Here is a 20,376-nt window from a genome sequence, read left to right on the forward strand (position 1 = left end):
TTTTTTTGAGACGGAGTCTCGCTCTGTCGCCCAGGCTGGAGTGCAGTGGCCGGATCTCGGCTCACTGCAAGCTCCGCCTCCCGGGTTCCCGCCATTCTCCTGCCTCAGCCTCCCGAGTAGCTGGGACTACAGGCGCCCGCCACCTCGCCCGGCTAGTTTTTTTGTAGTTTTTAGTAGAGACGGGGTTTCACCGGGTTAGCCAGGATGGTCTCGATCTCCTGACCTCGTGATCCGCCCGTCTTGGCCTCCCAAAGTGCTGGGATTACAGGCGTGAGCCACCGCGCCCGGCCTCCATTTTATTCTTTCTTACCTCCTGCCACCCCAAAGGATCAGGCTAGCCTTCCTTGTACATTCTGATGCTGCTTAGACTCAGGAAAGAAACAGAAGTGGAATGCCCTGCTCAGGAGTTCCGGCCTTGGCCATGTCTTCCCCTAAAAATCAACCAGAGTTGGCCGGGTGCAGTGGCTCATGCCTGTAATCCCAGCAGTTAGGGAGGCCGAGGTGGGCGTATCACTAGGTCAGAAGTTCGAGACCAGCCTGGCCAACATGGTGAAACCCTGTTTCTACTAAAAATACAAAAATTAGCCAGGCGTGGTGATGGGCGCCTGTAATCTCAGTTACTCAGGAGACTGAGGGAGGAGAATCACTTGAAACCGGAAGGCAGAGGTTGCCGTGAGCCTAGATCAGGCCACTGCACTCTAGCCTGGGTGACAGTGTGAGACTCCATCTCAACACACACACACACACACACACACACACACACACAAAATTAACCAGAGCTGCACTAATTTGGGGAGGAGGTAGAAGTCGAGCTGTTTATGCACTTACCCAGCTAGTTCTTTATTCCCCCTCTGGCTCTAGTTCAGAATGTGTCTCTTCAGGAAAGATCCCCAGAGGACCAGATAGGGGAATGACAGGAGCTGTGCGTCAGAACTGTTCTCTGAAGCTCTCACAGTTGAGGACACTGTCAGCCAATGCTACTGCTTTAATATTAGCGACTGACACTAACAGGCGAAGGAGAGGCAAAGGAATACAGTCCCAACAGAGCCCAGCAGTGGACTGGCTGTACCTTTGTCAATATTGAATTAAGAGCCATAAAATATTTCACCTTTCCTAATTTAATAATCCCACTGTTGGAACTGCATCCTGAGAAAACAGTTCAAATTAAGACAAGAGAATTCTAATGATACCTAGTGCCAATATCTTAGTATCTGAATGTCATTACCCATGAGAATGTACCCAGAGCTCCCTGAAGACATGGCTGATTCAGATCTGGGGCAAGGAAACGTCATGGTGTGAGTCAGAAAGAAAAATGATACTTAGAGGAGGAAGAGTTTTGGGTAGAGAGGTGTTGAATTCTGTTTTGGATTGAGCTGTAGGTACCAGGGGGATGTACAGCTGGAGATGATCCGTGGGTACTATACAGATATGGATGTGGATGTATACCTATGTATCGAATCAGATAATCAATGTTGAAAATTTTCTTGTGCCACCTTGCAGAAGAATTCTCTCTGATGCTTGGTGAAAATGCAGATTTATGGGTCCCACCTCAGAGGATGAGGCAACTGCATTTTACTTTATTTTATTTTATTTTTTGAGACAGAGTCTCACACTCTCCTCCAGGCTGGAGTGCAGTGGTGCGATCTCTGCTCACTACAAGCTCCGCCTCCCGGGTTCACACCATTCTCCCACCTCAGCCTCCCGAGTAGCTGGGACTACAGGCATGTACCACCACACCCGGTTAGTTTTTCTATTTTTCATAGACACAGGATTTTGCTCTGTTGCCCAAGCTGGTCTCAAACTCCTGGGCTCAAGTGATCCTCCTGTCTCAGCCTCCCAGAGTGTTGGTTTTACAGGTGTAAGCCACCATGCCTGGCCCTATTTATTTATTTTTAATGTTTAAAATTTTTAATTTTTAATATTTGAGATGGGGTCTTGCTATGTTGCCCAGGCTGGTCTTGAACTCTGGGCTTCAAGCCGTCCTCTCACCTTAGCCTCCCAAAGTGTTGGATTACAGGCTTGAGCCACCATACCCAGCCAGTAGAGAATTTTGTAAGCTTAAAAGCAAAGGAAGAAAACAACGCATTTCTGGATTTGACTACATGAATGTTAAATACTTTGGCATATCAAAAACACCATGAAAAAAATTAAAATGAAAAATTAGAGGGAAATCCTACAGCATATATGAGCAAGTAAAGTAGTATCATTAATACATGAAGTTTTTATAATCCATGCAAAAAACTACCGCTATTTCAGTAAAAAAAAATGTGCAAACACATGAATACGCAATTCCCAAAGAAAAAACAATTTTCTCTCTCTATATATAGAACATGAATATGAAATACTTATTAAAACAAAAATGGAATGTCATTTTTAGCTCCTCAAATTGGCAAATACTTGTACGAAAAAGTATGGCTCAGGGAATCAAGGAAATAAGCAAAATCATTCACTGTTAGTCGAAGTGAATTTCATATCACTTTTCTTTCATTGTTGAGACAGGTTCTCACTCCTAGGCTGGAGTGTACTCCCAGGCTGGGATCTTGGCTCACTGCAGCCTGTACCTCCCTGGGCCCAGGTGATTCTCCCAACTCAGCCTCCATAGCTAAGACTACAGGTGTGCACCACCACACCCAGCTAATTTTTTGTCTTTTTAGTAGAGGTGGGGTTTCCCCATGTTGCCCAGCTGGTCTCGAACTCCTGGGTTCCAGCGATTCGCCAGCCTTGGCCTCCCAAAGTGCTGGGATTACAGGCATGAGTCACAGTACCTGGCCTAGTATCACTGTTCTGAAAGGCATGTGTAAGTAATACCAAAAATTTTAAAACATTCCTACCCTTTGAAAGCAATTCTGCTTCTGGGAGCTTATGTTTTACATTTATGTAAAAAAAAAAAAATTGTTCCAGGCCGGTTGTGGTGGCACGCACCTCTAATCCCAGCTACTGGGGAGGCTGAGGCACAAGAATCACTTGAACCTGGGAGGCAGTGGTTGCAATGAGCCGAGATGGTGCCCCTGTGCTCCAGCCTGGGTGAAAGAGCAAGACTCTGTCTCAAAATATACATATATATAAAGGCTCGCTGGCCTTTGGCGACCTTGCACTTATACCGGTGCCTAGAAGTATGTGGAAGTGTGAACCACTGAGAGTTTCGCTGTTCTACGTTTTGACAGAGTTTTGTATCTTCTCATCTGTAGATGTGCACTTTAATACAGACAGCTACATGATGAGCAGGTAATACTGACTCAAGGCTCCAGCGGCTCTGTTAGTTGAAATAGTACACATCTGTACCCTCTACTTCAGTTGTTCAAATGTCCTTATAAAAATAGTTATGAAAAAGTGGCTGTTCTCACAGGTACACAGGCAATCTTAAACATCAATGAGTTGGCTATTTTCCCCTTAGCCTGAGAATGGCAGCCAGTCACACTTTGGAAGTTAGGCCAGCAAATCTGGGAATGCTAATAGATTCAGAAACCTGGAGTGCTTTTATTCCCTTCACAGACTCATCTAGCAAAATGGATTGCTTTGCAATTGTGAAGAGGGAAAGAAAAAGAATAAGGAAGAAAAGAAGAATGTGTTGGCTTTGTGAGCCCTGGTTTGAGTATAGGATTTTTTTTTTTTTTTGGATGAAAAGTGGGATCTTAATGGACGCTCACAGTCGGCTCAGGCAGCCTCTCAAAGCTCCCCCTTGTCAAACAGCACCCTAGATAGAAGGACCCATTGTTTTCTAACACTAAAGTTACCACGCTTCCCTTTATCCTTTCTTTTGTACTTTTTAGCGTTTGCTTAATCAGAATCTTTTAATCCCTAATGTGGTGACTCGGTGTAATTTATCTCATTAAGCCTCTCCTATTTTCTCCTGTTTACATGACTAATATTATTGTGTTTTATAGAGCTTATACCAACAAGCCACTCCTTTGTCCCATTGTTTCAGCTCCAGGCCAAAAACCAACAATGAAGTTTTATCTTTCCAATCTTGGACCTCACCTACTTGTCATTCAGATTGTATAGATTGCATGAAGAGCATGTTCCTTTGAAAACAAAGCAAGGATTCATTTTTATGACCTAAAAACAAACAATTAACTTTCTCAAAGGTCCTGGTCATCTCTTTTTATGAGTATAGACTGGCAAAGACTCACCTTAGAAGAGGAAAGAAGTATATACTTCCTTGTGGGCTAAAAGCCCAAAGTCCCCTAGCAATAATGCCCTGCTCCCTAACTTATATTTCTTTCCTGGAGCATAGAATATCGAGAAGCAGAGAATCTGAGCAGTGGAGGGCATCTGGCGAGGTTATCTCGTCCAAACCCCTGCCCTTCAGCAAGACCACACCCAAGCCAGACAGAGGAGAATCGATCTTGTTTTTCAACGCTTACAAAGCAGAGCCTTCTTTGAAAGTCCCATATTTGAAATATCGTGTCAGAAAATTTCTTTTCTAAAAACCCAGCCTAGTAAAAGCTTTTCGTGTCATTTTCTCAGTTACTATTTTTCTTTTCTAGGCTGAAAACAACCAGTTACCATCCTCAGGGAATCAACAATTTAATGAGCAATAACTTCTGGTGAGGCCGTGGTTCTCAAACATTCGCCTGCCTCAGCGTCACCTGGAGGGCTTATGAAAGCACACATCGCTGCATACCCCTGGTTTCTGATCTCAGAGGTCCAATGAGGGCTCTAGAATTTGCATTTCTAGAGAGTTCCCAGGTGATGCTGATGCTCTTGGACAGGGGACCCCACTTTGAGAACTGCTGCTATCAGGCCTAGTGCTAGGAAATCTGAAGGATAGAAATATGCAGATGCCTAAGAGCTGGGAATAAGTGGAGTTAACAAGTCAGCGGGTTAACCTCCATATGAAAGTGCCAAACGCCCATCACATAAGCCCTTTGCTAGCTCAGGGTACAGTGTGGGAGGCCGACATGAACTGTAGTTTAGGATGTTAGCCATTCACACCAAGAACCGTGTGGGCATTGAAGGGGAGCACAGCTTCCTGCAGAACTGGAAGCATCAGGAACCATTCCTGGGTGGATTTGGTTTTGTTTTTGTTTTTTTTGTTTTGTTTTTGTTTTGATTTCAGTTTTGCTCTTGTCACCGAGACTGGAGTGCAGTGGCATGACCTTGGCTCACTGCAACCTCCATCTCCTGGGTTCAAGCAATTCTCCTGCCTCAGCCTCCCAAATAGCTGGGATTGCAGGCACGTGCCACCCACCTCTGCCTCCCAAAGTGCTGAGATTACAGCTGTGAGCCACTGAGCCCGGCCTCCTAGGTGGATTCTTTTATTTATTTATTTATTTTGCTTTTGGAGATTCCTCTTTGAAGGTTTTTTGTTTTGTTTTGTTTTATTATATTATACTTTAAGTTCTGGGATACATGTTCAAAATGTACAGGTTTGTTACATAGGTATACATGTGCCGTGGTGGTTTGCTGCACCCATCAACCCGTCATCTACATGATGTATTTCTCCTAATGCTATCCCTCCCCTAGCCCCCCAACCCTCTGACAGGCCCCAGTGTGTGATGTTCCCCTCCCTGTGTCCATGTGTTATCATTGTTCAGCTCCCACTTAGGAGTGAGAACATGTGGTGTATGGTTTTCTGTTCCAGTGTTAGTTTGCTGATAATGATGGTTTCCAGCTTCATCCATGTCCCTGCAAATTACATGAACTCATCCTTTTTTGTGACTGCATAGTATTCCATGGTGTCTATGTGCTCCATTTTCGTGGATTCTTCAAGAAGAGAAGGTTTCCAGACAAAGGGGAAGGGCAAGGCATGTGCTCTTCCAGCAGTGGAACAGCGTGGAACTGAGGAGGGGACGTGGAGTGTTCACAGAGCAGCAAGCCACGCAAGTGTCCCCAAGGGGAGCGTGCAAGTGAGGCAGTGAGGACAGAGTGCAGAGGCAGGCAGGGCAAGATCCAGAGGGCCTGGCAACGCAGGGGGAGGAGTCTGGGCGATAATTCTGAAGGTTCCTTTGACATCAAGGACAGAGGAAGCTTTGCTAAGACTCATGTAAGGGGTCATCAGAGAAAAAAGGAGAAGTAGGAGCACAGCTCTCCCCAGACCTGTAGGTCCTCCACAGTAGGACTTATCTGCCAGGTTCACTCTGGTTTCCCGCTGGTATCAGGGCTCTGCTAGCCTCCTAGCCTAGGTGCAGGACTCGGCTTTCTCTTTCCTTTTAATTTTGTTGAATGATTTGGGAATTTCACAGAGGAAAATTTGTAAAGACACTGGGCAAACAGAACCAAAATGAACACGAAGGGAATACAGAAGTTGGGTCTAGAGATAAGGCTTCTAGCTCCACCTTTTGCGGGCTACATGACCTTGAGTGTGTTACTTAACTCCCTGTGCACCAGTCTCTGTATTTAAATAGGGACCTTATCCCCTAACAAGATCCACAAGACCTTACAGGGCTTAGCACTCCCTGCTGTTTTCAGTCTGAGCTCACACTCACTGACTTTTTCTGCCCCACCTATATAAACCTTTTAATTAATTAATTAATTAATTAATTTTTTGAGACAGAATCTCACTCTGTCACCCAGCCTGGAATGCAGTGGCAAGATCTCGGCTCACTGCAACCTCTGCCTCCCGAGTTCAAGTAATTATCTGGCTCAGCCTCGCAAGTAGCTGGAATTACAGGCACCCGCCACCGCGCTCAGCTAATTTTTGTATTTTTAGTAGAGATGGGGTTTCACCATCTTTGCCAGGCTGGTCTTGAACTCCTGACCTTGTGATCCACCCGCCCTCGGCCTCCCAAAATGTTGGGATTACAGGAATGAGCCACCGCACCAGGCTTATAAACCTCTTTTTTTTTTTTTTGAGATGGAGTTTTGCTCCTGTTGCCCAGGCTGGAGTGCAATGGCACGATCTCGGCTCACCGCAACCTCCGCCTCCCAGGTTCAAGCGATTCTCCTGCTTCAGCCTCCCTAGTAGCTGGGATTGCAGGTATGTGCCACCACGCCCAGCTAATTTTGTATTTTTAGTAGAGACAGGGTTTCTCCACGTTGGTCTCAAACTCCCAACCTCAGGTAATCTGCCTGCCTCGGCCTCCCAAAGTGCTGGGATTATAGGCGTGAGCCACCTCGCGCTGGCCCTATAAACCTCTTTTAACTTGGGTTTACTATGCTTCTTTCTGGCCCAGGCCTTTGCACAAGCTGTTTCCTTTGTCTGCAATAGTCTTACCCTCACCTCACTAATTAACTGCTACATTAGATCTAAGACCTGCTCCCTCAGGGAAACCTCTGATCTCCCTGAATAGGTTAAATCTCTCTGATTATAGTGTTTTTTAGTATCAGGAACTTCTACCTGATGTCACTTAATGATTGCTTTTTGTGTAATTATTTACTTAATGTTTGTCTCCTACTAGAACAGGGGTCAGCAAACTGTAGCCAGCTTTGGCCTAAAGCCTATTTTTATAAAAAAGTTTTACTGGCACGCAGCCACACCTACTTTTTTACATATTGTGTGTGGTTGCTTTTGCACTGCAGTGGCAGAGTTGAGTAGTTGCAGCAGAGGCCTTCTGGCCCACAAAACCTAAAATACTTACAATCTGGTCCTTTACGGAAAAAAAATTTGTCAATCCCTGTATAATCTCCATGAAAGCAGGCACAAGGTCTATTTTTGCTTACTTGCTTATCCTCAGCATCTAGCATAGTGTCTGCCACATAAAAGATGCACAATATTTATTTTTAAAAAATGAATGCAAGATTTTTTAAATGACTATTTTGCCAGAGTATTGAAAGAGTTAAATAAGAGACAGTATTATTTTTTAAAAACCAGCAACATATGCCTAGAACACAATAGGTGTTTAATTAAAAAAAGTTAACAGTTTTTTGTTGTTGTTGTTGTTATTCTTAGCCTTTCCTTAGTCAGTGCTTTTTTTTTTTTTTTTTTGAGACAGTCTTGCTCTGTCACCTAGGCTGGAGTGCAGTGCCACGATCTCAGCTCACTGCACCTCCGCCTCCTGGGTTCAAGCAATTCTCGTGTCTCAGCCTCACTCCCGAGTAGCTGGGATTACAGGCACGTGCCACCATGCCTGGCTAATTTTTGTATTTCTAGTAGAGATGGGGTTTTGCCATGGTGGCCAGGCTGGTCTCGAACTCCCAACCTCAGGTGATCCACCCGCCTTTCCTCTCAAAGTGCTGGGATTACAGGCGTGAGCCACCACGCCTGACTGTCAGTGCTTTTTAGTCCTCTCTGTGGTACTAGACCTAAACTGTCCTGTGACCCTGGGGCACTCCTGTCTTCCATATCTTGTCCTCTGGCCTTGGTCTCCTGCAGGAGAAAGGCATTTCCATTTCTGTCTCCAGGACTCCTTCCTTGGACCCAGATTGTTAGCAATGTCTTCTCCACCTTTCCTAGAGATTTCCTTTTATGATGTGCAGTCTATTTGAAGTGTATTATTTGCAAGGCTTGTCATAGTGTTTGGGTGATACCCCTTTAACCTGTCCTTGGGGCTTTGCTTCACCAGGGTCATCTAAATGATGGCAGTTCTATCTTTCTTTATGGCCACCTCCTGCAGGGACAGCAGACAGCAGCTTGTGGTTGGTCAGGAGATGCTGGAAGACTGGAGGAGAGCTCCTGATGGGGCAGCGATGAGCAGAGGCTTGTGGACTGGACCTGTGTGGTTTCGTATGTAGGAGGAGCGGGCAAAGGAGGGCAGGCTCAAAGCCCGACCTAGAAGCTGTTTAATCTGGAGTTGGCCCAGCTGGATGTAGAATCCAAAAGAAGGGAAGGTTTGGTAAAACTAGGGTCAGCGAACTGTCACCTGCAGGCCAAATCCAGCCTGCCTCCCATTTTTATGTGACTTTTATGCTAAGCATGGTTTTTACCTTTTTATATGATTGGAGAAAAGAAGCAAAAGAAGAATAGTGTTTTGTGGCACATAAAAATTTTAGGAAATTCAAATGTCAGTGTCCATCAATAAAGCTTTATTGGAACACAGTCCTGCCCATTCACTTATGACTATGGCTACTTTCATGTTACAACAGCAGAGTTGAGCAGTTGGCTACAGAGACCATATGGCCCGTAAAGCCTGAAATATTTACTGTCTGGCTCTTTACAGGAAAAATTTACCAACCCCCAAGTTATACTATTAGCCTGAGCTTTGACCCAAGCCCATCAGAACACCTTCCCTGTTCAGTGTTGCGTGACCTCTGCAAACCCCACCAGGTCCCATCCTAGGAGCGGGAGGGAGAGAACAGGTTAATTAGATGGGTTAATTTGAAGAACTGTTCTTTCAAGAGGTGAGAAGGGATGAGATGAGAGAGTGCAATGCAGTTAAGACCACGGGCTGTGATTCAAATGTTGGTTTCACCACTTACAGCAGTGGGACTTTGAGCTAGTGTCTTAACCTCTCTGAGCAGCAGTTTCCATATAATAAAATGTGAATAATTATATGGTCAAAAATATAGTGTCGTTGTGAGGAGCAAATGAGCTACTGCATGCAACAATGTCTGGCATATGGTAGACACTCAATGCATATTCACTACTATTAATTACTATGATTAGATGGAGTACAGCAGTGGAAGAATTGGCCTGGGAGAGGAAGAAGCTATCTTTGTTCGAGCAGCATGTGGAGTAGAGTAAAAACAATAGGCATTCGAGATAAACAGACCTGGGATCAATTCCCTTTGTTAGTGATGCTGTGTGACTTTAGTGAAGTTCATTAACTTCTGAGCCTCAGTTTTCCCCTCTCTACAGAACTCAGATGTCAACGGGTGGGGGTGGGGGGCCTTCCTGCTCTTGATTTAGGAAATGTACTTCCTTTACAGGTCTGCCTGTCACCATCTCGGGTGAAACACACGTGGCTTTGTTTCACCCTATGCCAGAAAGCACATTCAACAATTTTCTTTCAGTATTTCATGAGCTTAGTACATTTACTTGAGATTTTAAGAGAGATGCTTTTGAGGGTAGGGGCATATTGTGCCACCCAAAGCCTTTCTCTAAAGCTCCTGCTCTTTTCTTGCCTCTGCCCCTCCCCTCTTCTTTCTGAGTGAGGAGCCCACTGTCCCCTCACCCTGCCCATTCCACACACATTTCCTCATCTCTCTCCCCTCCCTCCACACTGTCCAAAGAGGCTGATAAAGGCATTTTTCCCATGAAGATGATTCTCTCCCCAAGACAAATTCTTTTTTTTTTTTCTTTTTTTTTTTTGAGACAGAGCCTTGCTCTGCTTGCTCTGTCTCCAGGCTGGAGTGTGGACTGCAATTTCTACCTCCTGGCCTCAAGCTATTCTCATGGCTCAGCCACTTGAGAAGCTGGGATTACAGGCGTGCACCACCACACCCGGCTAATTTTTTGTATTTTTAGTAGAGACAGGGTTTCGCCATGTTGACCAGGCTGGTCTCAAACTCTTGACCTCAAGTCATCCACCCTCCTCGGCCTCCCAAAGTGCTGGGATTACAGCCCCGAGCCACCACGCCTCGCCCCCAGGAGAAATTCTCATACCAGTTGCTAAAAGAATATGATTTCCTCCATCCCCTAACAAGCAAAACAGGGATAATTATGCCTACCTCACAGGGTGTTTGTGGGAATTAAATGAGGTAATGTTTCTGCAAGCTGCTGGCACGCAGCAGGCAGTCAATAAATGTTAGCTCCCTCCTCCTTTGATTCTTCCTTTGTGACGTGAAGGAACAAAGAGAGATGTTGGGAGATATTTTGAGGTGGGGAGGAGGGTAGATAAAGCAGCCAGGAAGGTCATCTCCTTGACCATCACCCTCCGGTAAAGTGGAAGAGATTATTTGCCAAGAGCAACTGGAAGAGGTGGAGGGGCTCAGGGCGGAAGCTAGACAAGCCTGGTTTATCTTGGAGACCATCCAAAAGGGTTTAGTTACTAGAACAGCAGTTCCTCTACATAAATCCTTCAGGTTCTTGAAAAATGTTATTAAATCACTTCTGCATCATAAATAATCCTAATTTTATTACTCTGGCCTCTCAGGCCAAGGTGTGAGTCCTGCAAGGTCCCTCTCCTGCTGAGCTGCAGGCCCAGGCACACAGCTGAACGGGGCAGGAGCCCAGGCTCGGCTGAATAGGCTCCAGTGGCCTGGATCGTCTGCTGGCTTTCTCTGATGTTTTCCAAGCTGTTTCATTTTTTTTGTTTGTTTAAAAAAACTTTCTTAAAAAAATATGGAATGCTTCACAGATTTGCATGTCATCCTTATGCAAGGGGCAGGTTAATCTCCTCTGTATTGTTCCAGTTTTAGTATACGTGCTGCCAAAGTGAGCACTCCAAGCCCTTTCGAAGTTGAATTCTTCTTAGTAATCTTCCTTGACATGTAGGACTCCAAATGGGAGGTTTATTAGCAAGGTCCTGCGTGCAGAGGCATGGGAATTTGGGAATTCTGTTACTTGTCTATTTAGATATGTCTCTTGTCCTGTTTGTTTGTGTTAGTTAGCTTTTCTTTTTTTTAAAAACCACGGATTTTTTTTTTTTTTTTTTTTTCCCCGAGACAGAGTCTCACCCTGTCGCCCAGCTGGAGTGCAATGGCGCAATCTTGGCCCACTGTAACCTCCTCCTCCTGGGTTCAAACAATTCTCCTGCCTCAGCCTCCTGAGTAGCTGGGATTACAGGTGCCCGCCACTACGCCTGGCTAATTTTTTTTTTTTTTTTTTTTTTTTGTATTTTTAGTAGAGACAGGGTTTCACCATATTGACCAGGCTAGTCTTCAACTCCTGACCTCATGATCTGCCCACCTTAGCCTCCCAAAGTGTTGGGATTACAGGTGTGAGCCACCGTGCCCAGCTAAACCACGGAATTTTTTTTTTTTTTTTTTTTTTTTTTGAGACGGAGTCTCGCTCTGTAGCCCAGGCTGGAGTGCAGTGGCCGGATCTCGGCTCACTGCAAGCTCCGCCTCCCGGGTTCATGCCATTCTCCGGCCTCAGCCTCCCGAGTAGCTGGGACTACAGGCGCCCGCCATCTCGCCCGGCTATTTTTTGTATTTCTTAGTAGAGACGGGGTTTCACTGTGTTCGCCAGGATGGTCTCGATCTCCTGACCTCGTGATCCGCCCATCTCGGCCTCCCAAAGTGCTGGGATTACAGGCTTGAGCCACCGCGCCCGGCCACAACCACGGAATTTTTTTGAAAAAACTCCTTCCAAAAGAGCGGATGGATGGCGCTCGTCCATTCTGCTGTGGGCCACGGATGTTTCTCCCCCATGTAAAAACAAATAGTTGTGATTAGTCAATACCAAATTGTATCCTATACTTAAGAAGTCCCTGCTCTTCTCCCCAGATGTCCTCATCTATAGCTATATATCTTTTCTTTTCTTTCTTTCTTTTTTTTTTTTTCTTTTGAGAGGGAGTTTCGCTCTTGCTGCCCAGGCTGGAGTGCAATCTGGGCAGCAAGAGCGATCTCAGCTCATTGCAACCTCCTTCTCCTGGATTCAAGTGATTCTCCTGCCTCAGCCTCCCAAGTAGCTGGGATTACAGGCTCATGCTACCACAGCCAGCTAATTTTGTATTTTTAGTAGAGACAGGGTTTCTCCATGTTGGTCAGGCTGGTCTTGAACTCCTGACCTCGGGTGATCCACCTGCCTCATCCTCCCAAAGTGCTGGGATTACAGGCGTGAGCCACCACACGCGCATCCGGCCGTGTATCTTTTCATTTATCTTTTTTTTGTTTTATTTTGTTTTTGTTTTTGTTTTTTTTGAGACGGAGTCTCGCTCTGTCGCCCAGGCTGGAGTGCAGTGGCCGGATCTCAGCTCGCTGCAAGCTCTGCCTTATGCTATTCTCCTGCCTCAGCCTCCTGAGTAGCTGGGACTGCAGGCGCCCGCCACCTCGCCCGGCTAGTTTTTTGTATTTTTTAGTAGAGACGGGGTTTCACCGTGTTCGCCAGGATGGTCTCGATCTCCTGACCTCGTGATCCACCCGTCTCGGCCTCCCAAAGTGCTGGGATTACAGGCATGAGCCACCGCACCCGCATCCGGCCCTGTATCTTTTCATTTATCTTTTTTTTTTTTTTAAATGTTAGAGATGGGGTGTTGGCTGTATCGCCCAGGCTGGAGTGCAGTGGCTGTACACAGACTCAATCATATCACTCTACAGCCTCAAACTCCTGGGCTCAAGCAATACTCCTGCCTTAGCCTCCTGAGGACTGCAGTTACTTGCTATTGCGCTGGGCTCTGTCTGTAATTTTTTAACCCAGAGATTTCATGTAGCTTTTCTTCCCAGAGCAAAGTAAATTGAAAAGTAGCAACACCAGTCGGGCATGGTGGCTAACGCCTATAATCCCAACACTTTGGGAGGCCGAGGTGGGCGGATCATGAGGTCAGGAGTTTGAGAACAGCTTGGCCAACATGGACAAACCCCGTCTCTACTAAAGATACAAAAAATTAGCCGGGCATGGTGGTGCGCACCTGTAATCCCACTCTGAGACAGGAGAATTGCTTGAACCCAGGAGGCGGAGGTTGCAGTGAGCCAAGATCACGCCACTGCACTCCAACCTGGGCGACAAGGCGGGAGTGCGTCTCAAATAATAATAATTATTATTTATTTATTTATTTTTTTTTCCAAAAGTAACAACACCTGTCTCTATTATGTGGCATTCTGGGCTTTAAAACACCCAAGTAACTAGAGGTTAGGAAACATGGGTTCAATTCCTAGTTCCTCTCAGTCCACTGTATGTCTTCTGAAGGATTCTTTCTTTAAATGTTTTGGTTTTATGACTTAATGTTTTTCCCAAATATAAAAACTGTGTGTGTTCCTGTGTAAAACATGGAAGGCACCAAAAAATATAAAGAAAATGTAAACAAAAACCATACTTAAGTTCCACCCTCAGAAACTCCACTGTGAACATCTTGATACATTTCTCTAGGGTTTTGTTTTCTCTGCAAATGTGCTTACATAGTTACCAAATGTGATCCAATTGTAAACAGTTTTGAAGCCTGCTTTTCTACTTACGTTTATTTCATGAGCATTTCCTAGTCATTAAAAATTCTTCAAAAGCCTATTTCTGCACCATAACATATTTAATCATTCTCAGATTGTTCTACACTTCGGCCAGTTTTTCACTCCGTAAATAATACTGCAGTGATGCCCTTTGTACCTTGGATTTGCATATCTGAAAATTCCCTTAGAAGGTACTCCTAGAGGTAGGATTTCTAGTAAAATAGCATCCTGGACCTCACTTTAGTCATCACTGTTAAGTCAGCCCAAAGTGTTTCATCTTGAGTCTGATAAAGTATGTAGTAACTAAAATAGAAAAAGGACTTGGTAATTTTTGCCTATATGGTGGTTTCATGGCATGCAACTGGAGGACAAAATAATACAATGATGTTCATCGTAATTATGATTTGGAGCTAAAGGAGATAATAATAACAGCTAACATTTATTGGGTGGTTTATATGTGCTAAGCCCTGTTTTAACTGTTTTTCACATACTAACTCCTTTAATTTCATCACAACTCTAGAAGGCAGGTACTATTGTTATCCCCATTTTACAGATGGGGAAGCTGAGGCACAGAGAGACTAAATTACTTATGCAAGGTAAATGGCTGAGCCAGGACTCAAAGCCAAGCACTTTGGGTGCCAGCCCATGCTATTCACCATGCTGAATTCTGCCCAGAAACAATCAAGTGGGGAAGGATCCTTACCTCCCACATGCCGGGATACATGGCACAGGGCTGCCTAACCTGGGGGGAGACAGTCCCTCCCTGCGCACTGCGGAGTTCCTGCCTCCTCTACCCCTGCTCTTCCTTTTTTTTTTTTTTTTTTTTTTTTTTGAGATGGAGTTTCGCGCTTGTTGCCCAGGCTGGAGTGCAATGGTGCGATCTCGGCTCACCGCAACCTCCTCCTCCTCGGTTCAAGTGATTCTCCTGCCTCAGCCTCCCGAGTAGCTGGGATTACAGGCATGCACCACCACACCCAGCTAATTTTGTGTTTTTCTTTTAGTAGAGACAGGGTTTCTCCATCTTGGTCAGGCTGGTCTTGGAACTCCTGACCTCAGGTGATCTGCTCGTCTCGGCCTCCCAAAGTGCTGGGATTACAGGCATGAGCCACTGCACCCAGTCTCTTCTTCTTCTTTTACCAGCTGTGTCCCTGCCGGGTATGGACAGGACAGAAGCCCAGCTGCAGAGCACCCAATTCTCTGTCTGGAAGGGAAGAGGAATGCATATCAGGCTGTTCTCCGGTAGCTGCTTATTCAGGAAGGAAGGATGGAGGGAGAAAATGAATATGCAAAAACACTGCTTTAGGACTTTGGTGTTGTGTTTTCTTTTCAGTTTTGTTTCCCACAGTTGTGAGAACATTAGCCTTGCCTATTTAGCAGTAGTATTTCCTTCGCATTTTTCACAAGTTCCTTTTCAAGACGTTCTCAGCTCATCCATTGGTGCAGTGCTACATGTGAACAGTAAAAATAGGAGTTATTAAGGACAACGGTGACAGTGAATTCTGAAGGAGGTGACTATCGTTTTCGACACTGTCCATAGCAGATTACCTTGGTTACAAATGACCTCCAAACAGCTGTTCAGCTTGGACGCTCCATGCCCCATTGTATATAGAGAGAGTTTGGGGCTTAAGTTCTAATTAATGGCCATTTTCTCTTGTCCCACCTCCTAATGTTGACTTAAAACAATACCAGTGTCACACAAGACTACACAGGTTGTTTCTGTTTAGGTCAAGTAGACTGGCACCCTGGTGAAACACAACACAATATCCACAACAAAAAATAAACACAGCCTTCATCCTGCTTCCTCTTTTTTACCTTGCCAGGTTCCTCTGATTAGAACCCCACCAGAGACAATTTGCCTGTGTTCACGCACTGGCTCAAGACTGAAATCTGTAGAACTTCTAATAGCACCAGAAGTGAACTTGGGGAGAAATGAGCCACAGAACCTTTGGGAAATGCTACCAGCATAGAATTTTCCCAGGGGTTTAGGTCTCTGCAGTAGGGGACTCTGTACAGCCCGAAACATGCTTTAAGCATCCACTCTGCCCAGATTTGAGCATGGTGCCTGGCCCACAGAGATGCCCAATCAATGTAAACTGAATTGAAGTGAGTTCTGTTGAGTTGGAGTGGATGGGATAGTAAAAGGTAGAAAAAGGGATGCTCTCTTCTTTGATTTTCAGATAGTCTAATAACAACAACAACAATAATAATTAATATCTATGAAGTTTTTACTATGGGACAGACCTGTTTTCAAGCACTTTATAAGCATTATTTTTAAAATTTATACAACATTCCCATGAAGTAGTTATTTTTAATATTTCCATTTTAGATAAGAAAGCTGAAGTTAAATCACTTTCCCAAGGTCATAATACTAGCATGCAGGCTAGGCAGAGTGGCTCACATCTGTAATTCCAGCACTTTGGGAGGTGAAGGCAGGAGGATTGCTTTAACCTAGGAGTTCAAGACCAGCCTGACCAACATAGTGAAACCTTGTCTCTACTAAAAATACAAAAATTAGCTGGGCATGGTGGCAGTCTCCTGTAATCCCAGCTACTCAGGAGGCTGAGGCAGAATTGCTTGAACCCAGTGAGAGGTGAAGCCAGCTGGACTTCCTGGGTCAAGTGGGGACTTGGAGAACTTTTCTGTCTAGCAAGAGGATTGTAAAACGCACCAATCGGCGCTCTGTAGCTAGCAGGAGGATTGTAAAATGCACCAATCACCACTCTGTAAAATGCACCAATCAGCAGGATCCCAAAAGTAGCCAATCACAGGGAGGATTGAAAAAAGGGCATTCTGATAGGACAGAAACAGAACATGGGAGGAGACAAATAAGGGAAAAAAGATGGCCACCCCAGCCAGCAGCAGCAACCCACTGGGGTCCTCTTCCATGCTGTGGAAGCTTTGTCCTTTTGCTCTTCACAATTAACCTTGCAACCGCTCACTCTCTGGGTCTGCGCCATCTTTAAGAGCTGTAACATTCACCCCAAAGGTCTGTCTGTGGCTCAGTTCTTGAATTCAGTGAGACCACGAACCCACCGGCCGGAACCAATTCCAGACACACCAGGAGGCAGAGGTTGCAGTGAGCCAAGATCGCGCCATTGCACTCCAGCCTGGGCTACAGAGCGAGACTCCATCTCAAAAAAAAAAAGTTTGAGACCCTGTCTCAAAAACAAAACAAAGGGCAGGCACGGTGGCTCACACCTGTAATCCCAGCACTTTGGGAGGCTAAGGTGGGCAGATCACCTGAGGTCGGGAGTTCGATACCAGCCTGACCAACATGGAGAAACCCTGTCTCTACTGAAAATACAAAATTAGCTGGGCGTGATCGCGCCTGCCTGTAATCCTGCTACTTGGGAGGCTGAGGGAGGAGGATCATTTGAACCTGGGAGGCAGAGGTTGCAGTGAACCGAGATTGCCCTATTGCACTCCAGCCTGGGCAACAAGAGCAAAACTCCGTCTCAAAAAAAAACAAAAAAACAAAAAAACCTAGCATGCAGTAGAATTGGAGCCCCAACAGTCTGACTCTAGAGCCATTCACTATTCCACTGTCACTCAAATGGAGGATTTTAGGGGCCTGAGTTTTCTATGAGAGGTTAGTATATCTATACAGCATCCTGAAGAAATGTTACGATGGAGTTTACACCCTAACAAACATGTATGTATTTATAGAAGATGTTATTTGTACTGTTAAATCATATGTATATATACCATATATTTTATCTATATTTCTACAAACTGATCAGCAACATGTGATAGTGACGCTAGTTTGAGCGATCTTTTATAATTAGTGAAGTATATTTAAACATGTATTGAAGGATAATATACCTACAGAAAAATGTACATATCATATGTGTATAGCTTCATGAGTTTTCACAAACTGGAATACACTCATTCATCCACCTCCCAGAACAAGAAACAAAACATTCTCAGCACTCCAGAGACCCGGTCCAGTCTCTCCCTCCCCTGGGGGCAGCCTCTATCCTGATTTCTGACACCACAGATTACTTAGCAATGGGAAATTCTAAAATCTTTTTCTTTTTTTCAGAGACTTGCTATGTTTCCCAGGCTGATCTTGAACTCTTGGCCTCAAGCCAGCCTCCTGCCTTGGCCTCCCAAAATGCTCGGATTACAGGCATAAGCCACTGTGCCCTGCCAGAAAATTTTTAGTGTGGGAAAATTGTCAAAGTTCATCAAGAAGCCTCAGTTTCGGCCGGGTGCGGTGGGTCACGCCTGTAATCCCAAGTACTCGGGAGGCTGAGGCAGGAGAATCGCTTGAACCCGTGAGACAGAGGTTGCAGTGAGCCGAGATTGTGCCACTGCACTCCAGCCTGGGCGACAGAGTGAGACTCTGTCTAAGGAAGGGAAGGGGAGGGGAGGGGAGGAAAGGGAGAAAAGGGAGGAAAGGAAGGAAAGGAGGGAAGGCAACTTCACATTATAAGATAAACCTCAAACAATAAATATAAGAAAAATCAATCATTGAGTTCCGTTCCTTGAGGTTACATCTTTCGGATCCACTGCCTTCTTGTGGAGTTCCAGAAGTGCCCTTTCAAATAACTGTGAGAATGGGCTGGGAATGAGGAGGGGGTTGGCATACACTTGTCTAAGCATATTTGTAAATAAAGCAAAAAGCAATTTAAAGGGGAGTCTGTGGTAGGATTTTGTTTTGTTTTTTGAGACGGAGTTTCACTCTTGTTGCCCAGGCTGGAGTGCAAAGGCGCAATCTCAGCTCACAACCTCTGCCTCCCGGGTTCAAGTGATTCTCCTGCCTCAGCTTCCCGAGTAGATGGGATTACAGGCATGCGCCACCATACCCGGCTAATTTTGTATTTTTAGTAGAGACGGGGTTTCTCCATATTGGTCAGGCTGGTATCGAACCCCCGACCTCAGGTGATCCGCCCGCCTCGGCCGCGCAAAGTGCTGGGATTACAGGTGTGAGCCACCGTGCCTGGCTGTGGTAGGTTTTTACACATGAACAAGACTATCCAAAATGCCTTCTAATATTCAAGCATTGGATGTATTGCTATGTTTGCAAGCCTCTGAGCCCCCTTCTAAGAATTTTCACAGGGAGCTGGGCAGCGGGAGTGGCAGCCATGTTGGTACAATGTGGCCTTGCCCCCAGTGTCATCTGATTGGACCAGAAAGAGACATCTGACTCAGGCTGGCCAATTAGATCCTCTCTCCCAAGAATTTTTTCACTGGAGAGAAAGGATGCAAGTTAGTATAGGCTGGTCTCTTAAACTAAGAGCATCCCAGCTGAAGAGCTTTGGCTTTGCAGCACAGTCAAGAAGAAACACACAACACCAGACTGCAGAGAGAAGGAAGGAAGTAGACATGCTGAGAGGCAGAGAGGAGGGCCGCAAAATAAGAGACAGGAGAAGACCATGGAGGCACAGAGAGGAGGACACTGGAGCTAAGTAGCTGACTTGATTTTTGCTGGTCTTCTGGTTTAGGTTCTCGTCAAGCCATCATGAGATCCAGCTGTGCGTCTTATTTTTGGGCTCCTCAGATGATTCTAGACCTTCATCCTATAATCTTCTTCAACATTCTGCGGATGCTAGCTAGAAGGGCATCTGTTACTTGCTGTTTCAGAAACAAGGGCTGCAAAATTCAGTGGCTTAAAACAAGAGCAACACTTACTTTTCTTACAGATCTGTAATCTGAACAAGGCTTAGCATGGACAGCTCATTTCCACTCCAACTTGGTTTCAGCTGACAGCTTGAAGGCTGACACTCGCACATGCCTGATTCTTGGGTTGCAAAGACTCAAGCAGTTGTGGCTGGAAGAGTTGTGGCTGTATAGGAACCTCTCTGTTTCTCTGTGGTCTCTTTATCATGGTAGCTTCAGGATAGATGGACTTTCCCATGGAGGCTAAGGGCTCCGAATGCACAGGTCCCAAGGAGAGAGCCAGGTGGAAGCCACATTGCCTTTTAGTACCCAGCCTCTGAAGCCATGCAATGTCATTTGATCTCATTCTATTTGTGGAAGCAGTTACAAAAATCCACCTTAGTTGAGGGACCCTATCTCTCAGTGAAGGAATGTCAGCATCACATTTTTTTTTTTTTTTTTTTATGAGACGGAGTTTCGCTCTTGTTGCCCAGGCTGGAGTGCAGTGGTGCAATCTCAGCTTACTGCAACCTCCGCCTCCGGGGTTCAAGCGATTCTCCTGCCTCAGGCCTCCCAAGTAGCTGGGATTACAGGTTCCTGCTACCATGCCCTGCTCATTTTTTGTATTTCTAGTAGAGACGGGGTTTCACTGTGTTAGCCAGGATGGTCTCTATCTCCTGACCTCATGAGACCCGCCTCGGCCTCCCAAAGTGCTGGGATTATAGGCGTGAGCCACCGCGCCCGGCCAGGTGCTACACACTTTTAAACAACTAGATCTCATGAAAACTCACTATCACAAGAAAAGCCCCCAGGGGATGGTGCTAAAGCATTCATGAGAAACTGCTCCCATAATCCAATCACCTCCTACCAGGTCCCACCTCCAACACTGGGGATTACAGTTTGACATGAAAT

The 20,376-nt window shown here is 45.5% G+C and overlaps 1 long non-coding RNA gene and 1 other non-coding gene across 2 annotated transcripts in view; one reads left to right on the plus strand and one right to left on the minus strand.

The window, feature by feature from the left end:
* The window catches only part of LOC112608637, a 78,321-nt gene that overhangs the window by 18,967 nt on the left and 38,978 nt on the right, over positions 1 to 20,376 (plus strand). The window lies entirely within an intron of this gene.
* Positions 11,096 to 11,202, minus strand: LOC112608846. Its single transcript, XR_003116120.1, has one exon. It is a non-coding gene; the product is annotated as a U6 spliceosomal RNA (small nuclear RNA).

The sequence above is a fragment of the Theropithecus gelada genome, chromosome 15 (genome assembly GCF_003255815.1).
Source record: "Theropithecus gelada isolate Dixy chromosome 15, Tgel_1.0, whole genome shotgun sequence".
NCBI lineage: Eukaryota > Metazoa > Chordata > Mammalia > Primates > Cercopithecidae > Theropithecus > Theropithecus gelada.